Source organism: Vicia villosa, linkage group LG3 (assembly GCF_029867415.1).
Source record: "Vicia villosa cultivar HV-30 ecotype Madison, WI linkage group LG3, Vvil1.0, whole genome shotgun sequence".
NCBI classification, from domain to species: domain Eukaryota; kingdom Viridiplantae; phylum Streptophyta; class Magnoliopsida; order Fabales; family Fabaceae; genus Vicia; species Vicia villosa.
In genome coordinates, this window is record NC_081182.1 from 134,093,057 (window position 1) to 134,105,093 (window position 12,037).

Sequence of the window (12,037 nt, forward strand, 5' to 3'; positions counted from 1 at the left end):
AGGCTGGACCGGGCCGGGTTAGTGTAACCCGGATCCACCCTTTAATTCTATCAACACAAAAAAAAACCTAAAACAACCATGAGGCAACAGCGCCTCTTTTAGCAAATCGTGAAAAAAAAATTTCTCTTCTCTCATGAAATCTCTCGCCTACCTCTCAGCTTCCTCTCGTTCACTCACGGTCTCTCATCGCTCTCGATCTCGCTCGACTTTCGCAACAACGACAACAAAACTCAAGCATGAAAACAAGCTCACTCCCGTCGAAATCCCTAAAGCCCCATTCTCATTGGTTCGATTCAGTTTCAGATTTCAACAATTCAAACAATGAAAGAAAATACGAAAACAAGCATAAACAACAATGGAATCGAAGAGACTAAAGGCTACCACGAAGAAATTTGATTCAAAACCAGGTATGCTACTGTGTTCCTCTTTGATTCTGCTTCTTCTCCTTCTTTTTCGTTCTGTTGCTTCGTTTGTGTGCTGATGTGTTACAATGTATGTTTCAGGGAGGTGAAGTTCCGTGTGTTTGTTGGTGAGGCTGTAGGTTTGAGTTTATGTTAGTTGAACGTGAAGGCTTGTGGGTAATGGCCGTTTGTCAAGGTCTGTGAAGGTTTTGGTAAAAGTTTAATGGCCTGAAGGTTATGAGTTGTGTATGAGGGATTTGAAGAGAGGTTTTGAAGGTGTTTGAAGTGCAGAGGTTTTTGTGGCCGATTTTTGTGATATTTTGTTTTTTTGGGCAGAAGTGTGATGTCGCCTCTAGGGTTTTTTTCGGCCTCATGTTTTCTTGTGCTATCAATCTCTGTTTATATAAGCTGATATTAGGGTTTTCAATCAGAATTGGGGGGGGAAATTTGGAGAGTTTTGAACAAATGAGGTAACTTGTTTTGTGCTTTTTGATGCAGGTTATTTGTATGGTTGAATTGGTGAAAAAATTGGCTGTATTTGCAGGTTTGTCTTGGAGCAAAAAGTGGATGCAGAGCATTTGGAGTGTAGTTTGGATAATGATAGAGCAAAAAAACATGGCATGAGGTGTGGCAGAGAGAAAATGCAGCGTGGGAGAGAGAATGAAGAAGAGCATTTTTGTTTGACTTTTCTGTACTATTTTTTTTTGTGTAAAGTGGGCTTCTAACCAAATGGGCCTAGACTAATAAAAAAACTCTCTTTTTTGTTATATACTCTTTGATTATTAAATAAAAATCTAAACCTAAAATAAAATAATAACAAAAATTAATCTACAATTATCTAAACAAATTTATATTTTATTTAAAATGATGATGATAAAAAAACTAAAATCTATGGAATCTAAAATAAAAATTCGAAAAATAATAACTCGAATAAAAATATGCAAAGATGTGGAAATGCGGGCTATTTTTATCGACTTTATCAAAAGTCTGTTTTTTTCAGAATATGCAACGATGCGATGTTTAAATGATGAATATACATGAAATAAAATGGGACAAGCCAATGATGAATGAAATATGCGGGTCAAAAATTGGGGTGCGACAGATGCCCCTATTTAAGTTTCTTCTATCGAAGATGTGAAGAGACTTAAATACAAAGTACACAATTTTTGTCCTAAGATCGCCGCGACAATGCTTATGACATTAATGCAATGGACACTTTTTGAATGCAATATGATATGAGACACTCTGAATTCTGTGGGGAATAAAATTTGAAACATGCAATCACATCAAAGGTAATCAGGAGTAAAACTTGAATGAAATAGGAGAGGAAAGCCAAGCAACATTGACGATTAGGGTAAAGCGTGATTGAACTTCGAGAGGAGGATAAAATCATGATCGAGACTGTATTAAATGATAATCAAGGTAAAACATGATTGGAGAATATCAAAGGACAATCAAGGTAAAACATGATCGAAGAATACCGAAGGACAATCAAGGTAAAACATGATCGAAGAACACCAAAGGACAATCAATTAAAAACATGATCGAAGAATACCGAAGGACAATCAAGGTAAAACATGATTGAAGAACATCAAAGGACAATCAAGGTAAAACATGATCAGGCTTTTGGGAAGGAAATATTAGTGACATTCAAGATAAAGCATGGATGAGACAACATCGAAGAATATCAAGATAAAACATGACTGAAGAACATCAAGATAAAACATGACTGAAGAGCATCAAGATAAAACATGACTGAAGAACTAAAAGATAAACAGGACTGAAGAACATCAAGATAAAACATGACTGAAGACAACCAAGATAAAACATGACTGACCCAAGTATTAGGTGGAAATCAAGATAAAACATGATCGAAGACAACCAAGATAAAACATGACTGACTTAAGTATTAGGTGGGAATCAAGATAAAACATGACTGAAGACAACCAAGATAAAACATGACTGAATCAAATATTGAAGGAGAATCAAGATAAAACATGATCGAACCAACGAAGGCAATCGAGATAAAACATGATAAAAAAAATATCAAGATAAAACATGATTGAAGAATATCAAGATAAAACATGATTGAAGCAACAAAGGCAATCGGGGTAAAACATGATTGGACTTTGAAAAGAAAATATTAGAGACATTCAAGATAAAACATGATTGAAACAACACCAAAGACAAACAAGATAAAACAGGATTGGACTTCGAGAAGAAAATATCAGGGACACTCAAGGTAAAAAATGAATGAAGAGAAGTTTGACAAATGCCAAGTAAGTTAGATTTAGACCACAAGGTAAGATGTTAAAAAATAACAAGACGTGAGATAGTTCGCATGAATATGTATGATAATGATTCTTTCAATGCATGATATATGAATGCAATGCAAAGCAATTGGTTATGATAACCGAGGTAGACTCTTTTGTGAGGGTAGATTGGAATTCTGAATCCTCAACACAAGAACATTGCCAATTCTGTTATGTCACATTGATGATCCTTTTGAGAAGGACTGATTAAACTGCTTGGGGATTGTTGAAGAAGAATGCCCCTGACTGACTGATTGTTAACTGATCCCTGCTTCAGTTCTTGGAATGAGTATCGGGAACACATGCCCCAGTATAAATCTTGAACGACAGGATCTTGAAGTAACGTGCCCCTGATAGGATCACTGATCAAGTTTCTAGACTGTTTGAACTTCCCAAAAGATGAGTACTTGCAAATAAAATATTCATTCAAAATGGTAATTTTAATGCAACGCTCAAAGCATATTTTGAAATCAAAGTCATTTAGGAATGATATTATTGATGTAAAGCAAATGAATTCTAGAAATTTAAAGTGATGGATAAAGCAAAAGGTATGGTAAAACAAACGAATTGCAAAGATCTTTAGGAGTCAGGTTAACGCAACCTTGTAGTAGTATGCTTTCAAAGTAAACCTGGCTTCAATTAGGTCTTTTGAAGGTTGTAACGTGGCTTGGTTCACGGTTTTAGAAACAAAGGATATAGGCTCAAAATTATTTGTACCCACCCCATTCTTCGTGATGATCTTCAATCCTACGCTCAATTAATTCAAATTATGCATTCAGGTTCCAAGAGGCTTTTGGAATTGCACCTATGATGACTCGGAAGTCAAGGGAATCTTTGAAATGGCAGTCACTTCTTCCTTTTGATAGTCACAACTCTTTATTGTTTTTTAGGATTTTATTGACTTTTTTTTTTGATATCCCTAACTTTTGCCTGAACTGTTTTCATTTGAAATTACGGTCAGCAGGATGCCCCAATTTTGCCTAAGTCTCCTTTGTAGGTTTTGACTTAGCGGGCTTTTTCTTTGACATTTTTGTTTATATATTGGAAAAATAGTTACTGCCTTGATAATGATTAACGATAACCATCTTGGTCACTTTTGATTGAAACCCTTATTGGAAGGTGTACTTAATGATTCTTTTGAAATTGAATGCACAAATAAGCTAATTGAGAACTACCCTGCCCCAGGTTAAAATTGCGGGTTTTTTCGTTTAAAAAGAAACTCCAACTTCGAAGGCTCAGAGGGGTTGACAAGGGATTAACTTCCTTATTTCTCCAGTGTTTAGAGATTGAAACAATGCCTGTACATCATCAGCAAAGTCTTATTTGAAAGCATACAAATCAACAACTTTGGTATTTTGTTGTCATCATCCTCCCTCCAATCTTTGCATAAAACACAAGTTTTGATAAAGAGAGTGAACAAGAGATATATATTTTGATTTGTTTTTTTTTTCTTTTGAAAGATAAAGCGTAAAGAAGCACACAATGGATTGAATCAAAAACACGCAATGCTCATTTCACTAAAATTAACAATTAAGAACAAACAGAATTCAAATGCAGTACACAAGATAAAACAAGGAAATTGCAAACAGAAGGAAACTAGGCCTAGTGACTAATCAGTGACGAGGAGGAGCTATCCTGTCTGAAACACTCGACTTTAGGGGAAGCAACTTGTCATTCTCAGTCTTCAGCCACTTTTGTCATGTTCGGGCAAAGGATTGTTGACAACATTGGGATTGATGTCTTTGAAAGTGAGCATCTTCGTTCGAACCAACTCTTGAACTCTTTCTTTCAGAGGGAAACATCTTTCCAGATCATGGCCTGCCGCACCTTGATGAAAAGGGCAATGAAGATCAGATCTGAAACCTTCAGGGAGAGGATTTCGAGGCGGCGGCATAGATCTTGTTGTAATCAACCCTTTGTGGACCAAAGCGGGATACAACTCAGTATAAGTCATGGGAATAGGATCAAATTCAATCCTATTACGAGTCTGATTCGGGTTAACAGCTTGAGGTCGAGGAACTTGAACTTGTGGAGCCTTGGTCACAGGAGCAACTGTAACTACAATTGGTTGATCATAGTTATTAGTCCTTTGACGAGGTCTTCTTCCTTCATCACTCACAGCATTTGTTTCTCCTTCTTTTTTCTTGTAGAAGTTTCCAAAAGACTTCCTTGCCCCATTAGAAGATTCAGCAGCATTGGCAATTTTGCCATTCTTAATTCCTTCTTCTAGCCTTTGACCAATAGTCACCAAGTCAGTAAAGTTTGAGGACATACTTCCAATCATCTTCTCCCAATAGAAGGGTGAAAGAGTATCCATGAACATTCCAGTTAATTCCTTTTCAACCAAAGGAGGTTCCACTTGAGAAGCTAGCTCTCTCCAACGTTGAGCATACTCCTTGAAGGACTCTCTTTCTTTTTGAGACATGTGTTGCAATTGACGGCGATCAGGAGCCATGTCTAGATTATACTTGTACTGTTTCATGAAAGCATCAGTCAGATCTTGAAAGCAATGGATACGACTCTTCTCCAGTCCCATATACCATTTCAAGGAAGCACCAGTCAAGCTATCCTGAAAGCAGTGAATCAGCAATTTGTCGTTCTTGGTATAAGCAGCCATCTTACGGTAGTACATGGTCAAATGACTTCTTGGACAAGTGTACCCTTTGTACTTTTCAAACTCAGGAGTTTTGAACTTGGCAGGTATGACCAGGTCGGAAACCAAACACATGTTCTCAGCAGCAACCCCAAAGTAATCAGCGCCTTCCATAGCTCTTAGCCTTTTCTCCAGGATTTGATATTGTTCTTTGACTTCATCAATATCACCAGCTTCTTTTTGGCTTTCACTTTGATGGTCTCCAGGCTGGTATTCAAAGAGAGGATTCCCATAAGCGGTCTGGGCAGCAGTGTGCACAATTGGCTGAGACTCAGTCATGATCGGAGCTTGGAACATTGGTCGTGAAGTTTGACCCAACATAGCAGCAGTAGCGTGAGGCGGAGAATAATTTGGAGGTAAACCAAACTCAGGCCAAGTAGTGGCGGGCCTCTGAACAGGAATAGGGTCTTCAACATCATCGGTGATTTCTTGAATGACAGTCCTTTGAGGTGGTTCTCCTCTAGCAATCAGAACTTGCAACATTTCAGTGAGCTTAGTCATTCCTGACTTCAAATCTTCAATCTCCATTCTGACTTCAGCATTGTGTTGCTCTTGATCTGCCATTCTTCTTCTAACGTTGGCTCTAGTCTCGTAATCGTGTGGAGGAACCAGCTTGACGGTTAACAGAAGACTGTTGAAGATGAATACAGACGGTATGAGTTGACAACTCGAATGAATATGGATGCATGTATGTCATGAATGATTAATATGTAATGGATTTCAAATCATATGGAACAGAAATATTCTGATTTCTTAGCACAAAGTGGCACACAATAGGATAGTTCTAAGGTTTTTTCGACAAGGTTCTAGACACAGTTCTTAGAGTTACAGGCTACTTTTGAAAACATGATCATCTAGCAAATAACTTCCCATCCAACCTCGTTTTCAAAAGAAGCCTATTCTGAGTGCGGTTTTCGCACTTACCCACAGTAATAGTTACGTTACGCAAGATGGGTGCGAAACCACCATTTCCTAAAAAGTCATGGTTTAAGGGTTTTTCTAAAGGTCCCTAGAGTTAGCGATTCAAATTGAAAACATCATCGCTCAAGTAAATAACTTACTTAACCAAAGACATCTTCTAAAAGGACCTACTCTAGGCGGGGTATTAGTATCTCCCACTTGACACTACGTCAAGCAAGTTTAATACTAACCCACCATCTTATCTTATGTGTTTCTTGAGCTCGGGTGTAGAGCTTTGTCCATAAAGTGCCAATAATCAAAATATTCCAACCATACAATAAGAAATCAAATAATAAAGGAAATAAATAAGCAAGTAAATAAAGCTAACAATAATACAAGAAAAACTAAACTAGGGTTGACTCTCTTAGGTAATCCCCAGCAGAGTCGCCACTTTCTGTAGCGGTAAAAATGTGACTCGACGCGTTTTCACGCATTCGAAGTACAACAGAGTCGCCACCGAACTTTATTTATTCCAAGAAGGAAAGGGGAAATATCGATAAAACCCACGGATTAAAAGAAAACGGATAAGATGGTCATCGCAACCAAATTTGGGTTCGGGAGTCGGTTAAGCAAGGGGAAGGTATTAGCACCCCTCACCTCCATCGTACTCGATGAGACCCATTTAGTTAATCTTGTGATTAATTGTTAGCTTATACCTACTTGCGTTATTTATTAGGTTGGAAAGAAGGAAGAAACAAAAAAAAAGATTTTTTATTATTGTGCTCGCCAAAACATTTGTATCTTGTGCCTACGTATTCCCTAGTGCAATGGGAAAGTCAGAGCAATCGTAGTTCGGGGTAAGAACCACGAAATGTGTGTTGGTTGATTTTAGCGAGAGGTACTTGATCGCTTTCAAATGGAAATACTACGCGCACATGGATGTGATATCACTACAAGAATGGATGACTAAATCAAGATAAAGACATGATTTTGGCCATCATCGCATTCGAGTGGAAGATGTTCGATCTTCACATGTGGAAGTATGTTCGTATTGAAAATTGGATAAGTGTCTCGTTTTATGAAAAAAAGTTTTAAAATTAAAAGGTTTGAATAAATTTGAAGTTTGTTTGTTAAGAGAAATCAAACATTTAAACAAAGGCTTAACGGCCATCGCCTAAATGCTTGAAAGAGAAAATTGTACAAGTACGTACAACCTCCTCGTAGGTGATGAAGATGATTTGATGAGTTGAAAGACATTTAATTGGATCCAAGTATTTAAACAAAAGCTTAACGGCCATCGCTTAAGATACTTGAAAGAGTGTTTGTTAAATTGATTTTTATAAAGTCTTTAATGGAGTTTAAACATTCGAACAATGGCTTAACGGCCATCGCCTAAATGTTTAAAGAACAAATTGTACAAGTACGTACAAACTCTTCTTTCCATTATAGATAAAATGATTTGAATGTTAAAAGAAAAGCGTTTTTTTGTAAAAAAGGGTGAATTAAATCGAGTTTGAAAGAGTCTTTAATGGAGTTAAAACATCCAAACAAAGGCTTAACGGCCATCGCCTAAATGTTTAAGAACAATTTGTATAGGTACGTACAAACCCTTCTTCTCCAATTAAAACTCAAAACTCGATTCGATTAAAAAAGCTATTTTTGTACCATTTTGAATATTTTGGAAGAAATTTTATATGTACAAAAGAAAATATATTTTTGTCTTTTAGTAAATATAGTAAATAAAATAAATAAATAAATATATTTTTTCGTGATTTTTATATAAAAAGAAGTCTAATAATAAAATGCTAATTGTTAGTTTTGTATCAGATGATAAAAAAAAAAGATAATAAAAATAAAGAAATGGTTCATGGGGGGATGTGTGAAACCCGGACAAAGGGGTGAAGCCCAAGCAAAACCAAAAAAACTGAATAGAAACAAAATAAAATAAAAAAGATAAAAAGGCTGGACCGGGCCGGGTTAGTGTAACCCGGATCCACCCTTTAATTCTATCAACACAAAAAAAAACCTAAAACAACCATGAGGCAACAGCGCCTCTTTTAGCAAATCGTGAAAAAAAAATTTCTCTTCTCTCATGAAATCTCTCGCCTACCTCTCAGCTTCCTCTCGTTCACTCACGGTCTCTCATCGCTCTCGATCTCGCTCGACTTTCGCAACAACGACAACAAAACTCAAGCATGAAAACAAGCTCACTCCCGTCGAAATCCCTAAAGCCCCATTCTCATTGGTTCGATTCAGTTTCAGATTTCAACAATTCAAACAATGAAAGAAAATACGAAAACAAGCATAAACAACAATGGAATCGAAGAGACTAAAGGCTACCACGAAGAAATTTGATTCAAAACCAGGTATGCTACTGTGTTCCTCTTTGATTCTGCTTCTTCTCCTTCTTTTTCGTTCTGTTGCTTCGTTTGTGTGCTGATGTGTTACAATGTATGTTTCAGGGAGGTGAAGTTCCGTGTGTTTGTTGGTGAGGCTGTAGGTTTGAGTTTATGTTAGTTGAACGTGAAGGCTTGTGGGTAATGGCAGTTTGTCAAGGTCTGTGAAGGTTTTGGTAAAAGTTTAATGGCCTTAAGGTTATGAGTTGTGTATGAGGGATTTGAAGAGAGGTTTTGAAGGTGTTTGAAGTGCAGAGGTTTTTGTGGCCGATTTTTGTGATATTTTGTTTTTTTGGGCAGAAGTGTGATGTCGCCTCTAGGGTTTTTTTCGGCCTCCTGTTTTCTTGTGCTATCAATCTCTGTTTATATAAGCTGATATTAGGGTTTTCAATCAGAATTGGGGGGGGGGGGAAATTTGGAGAGTTTTGAACAAATGAGGTAACTTGTTTTGTGCTTTTTGATGCAGGTTATTTGTATGGTTGAATTGGTGAAAAAATTGGCTGTATTTGCAGGTTTGTCTTGGAGCAAAAAGTGGATGCAGAGCATTTGGAGTGTAGTTTGGATAATGATAGAGCAAAAAAACATGGCATGAGGTGTGGCAGAGAGAAAATGCAGCGTGGGAGAGAGAATGAAGAAGAGCATTTTTGTTTGACTTTTCTGTACTATTTTTTTGTGTGTAAAGTGGGCTTCTAACCAAATGGGCCTAGACTAATAAAAAAACTCTCTTTTTTGTTATATACTCTTTGATTATTAAATAAAAATCTAAACCTAAAATAAAATAATAACAAAAATTAATCTACAATTATCTAAACAAATTTATATTTTATTTAAAATGATGATGATAAAAAAACTAAAATCTATGGAATCTAAAATAAAAATTCGAAAAATAATAACTCGAATAAAAATATGCAAAGATGTGGAAATGCGGGCTATTTTTATCGACTTTATCAAAAGTCTGTTTTTTTCAGAATATGCAACGATGCGATGTTTAAATGATGAATATACATGAAATAAAATGGGACAAGCCAATGATGAATGAAATATGCGGGTCAAAAATTGGGGTGCGACAATACATGACACGCTTTATGTGCCAGAATTAGATGAAAATTTGCTTAGCATTGGACAACTTCTGGAGCACGGCTATTCTCTAAACTTTGAGAATAGAGAGTGCAGAATTTTTGACTCAGAAAGAAGAAGTGTTGCTGTTGTGAAGATGACTAGCAACAGGAGTTTTCCACTATCTTTCAACTATGAGAAAAATGTAAGCATGATGGCCAGAGAAGAGAATGACTCGTGTGTATGGCACAGGAGACTTGGGCATTTGAATTATGAAAGTCTCAAGTTACTTTATCAAAAGAAGATGGTGTATGGGCTACCAAGAATCGAAGAAAAATCTGGTGTGTGTGAAGGATGTGTCCTAGGCAAACACCACCGGCAACCATTTCCAAAAGAAAGTGCATGGAGAGCCAAACAAGTGTTGGAACTTGTACACACAGATGTGTGTGGTCCTATGAATACTTTGTCTCATGGCAAAAATAGGTACTTTATCTTGTTTATTGACGACTTTACCCGCATGACTTGGGTATATTTCATGAGACAAAAATCTGAAGCGTTTGTAATCTTTAAGAAGTTTAAAGCATTAGTTGAAAAACAAAGTGGCCGATTTATAAAAATGCTGAGAAGTGATCGAGGGAAGGAGTACACCTCAAATGAATTTGACAAATTTTGTGAAGATGAAGGTGTTGAAAGACAGCTCACTGTTGGCTATACACCTCAGCAAAATGGTGTATCTGAAAGAAAGAACCAAACTGTGATGGAGATGGCGAAATCTATGCTACTTGAGAAAGGTTTACCTAAAACCTTTTGGCCCGAGGCCGTTAACACTGCTGTGTATTTGATGAACAGGTGTCCAACAAAGGCAGTGTGGAAAAAGACTCCATTTGAAGCTTGGAGTGGAAGAACACCGTCGGTGAACCATCTTAAAATTTTTGGATGTGTTTGTTATGCTCAAATTCCCAAACAAAAGAGGACAAAGCTGGAAGAAACAAGTGAAAGATGTGTTTTTATTGGCTATAGTTCCATGTCAAAGGGCTATAGACTTTACAACTTGAAGACAAACAAGGTGATCATTAGTCGGGATGTTGTATTTGATGAGAATGCTTCTTGGAATTGGGAAGAAGACAAAATGAAGGAGAAAACAGTCCCTGCAATCATATTACAACAACAAAATTCAGCACCTGAGAATGAGCAACCAGCTCCATGTACACCAAGTTCCTCATCCTCTCCAAGTTCACCAAGTTCAAGTTCATCATCTCCCAGCTCAACTCCAATAAAATTGAAGGATTTGAGTGATATTTATGCAAGATGCAATTATTGTGTGGTGGAACCAGAAAATTTTGATGAAGCAATCAAAGAAGATATCGGAGAAAAGCAAGAAGAAAGTCTGTTGCTTCACTGTGACAATAAATCAGCAATAGCCATGGCGAAGAATCCTGTTTTCCACAGTCGAACAAGACATATTAATATAAAGCACCACTTCATTCAAAGTGTGATCGAAGATGGTGATGTGCAGTTAGTGTTCTGCAATTCAGAAGAACAGCTTGCAGACATTTTTACCAAAGCACTACCAAGAGGAAGATTTCAACAACTTAGAGAAGCAATGGGAGTTAAAGAGCAACACATTAAGGGGGAGTGTTAAAATTAATGTGTTGTAACCACCACTATTACTGAGCATTATGAAAGAAGTGTAACCATCACATTATAATGATTGTCTTTATGTTAGAATTGTATCATTAAGATTGAGAGAACCAAAGAGTCCTCGTCTTAATTATCATCTTATTATCTTCTAAAGTCAGTTTTGATTCAAGCCTATATAAAGGCTTTGTAATGTTAAGAAATATATAGCAGTTGGTGGTGAATTCAATAAAATAGCAGATTTAAAGCATATCTTCTACCAGTGGAAGTATAGTGAAAAAAGTGTCAAAAACCAGTTTTCCTCTGCAGAATTCTGCAACACTATAATTTATAACATACCACCTCTAGAATACCACCAACAGAAAGAAATAAAATAAAATAAAATAAATAAGTTATTTTAGTCCAGATTTGAACCCAAATTCTCTCAATCATTTCTTCGCTAATGATACCCATGAACCACTTAGATTCAAAAGAATAGATAATAAACATAACCTGTTATTCAATTGAGTTATTATGAAAGTTGAATTAATGTATTTAATAACCATGAAAAATGGATGAAGGAATACAGGTGGAGGGGAATATTGACTTGTTATTCCAATTTTTTGTGGTTTGCTATTGTTGTAGGACCTGAGTTTGTAAATCAAGGATTTGTTTCCCTGTGTGTTTGGCAGAATGTGGGTA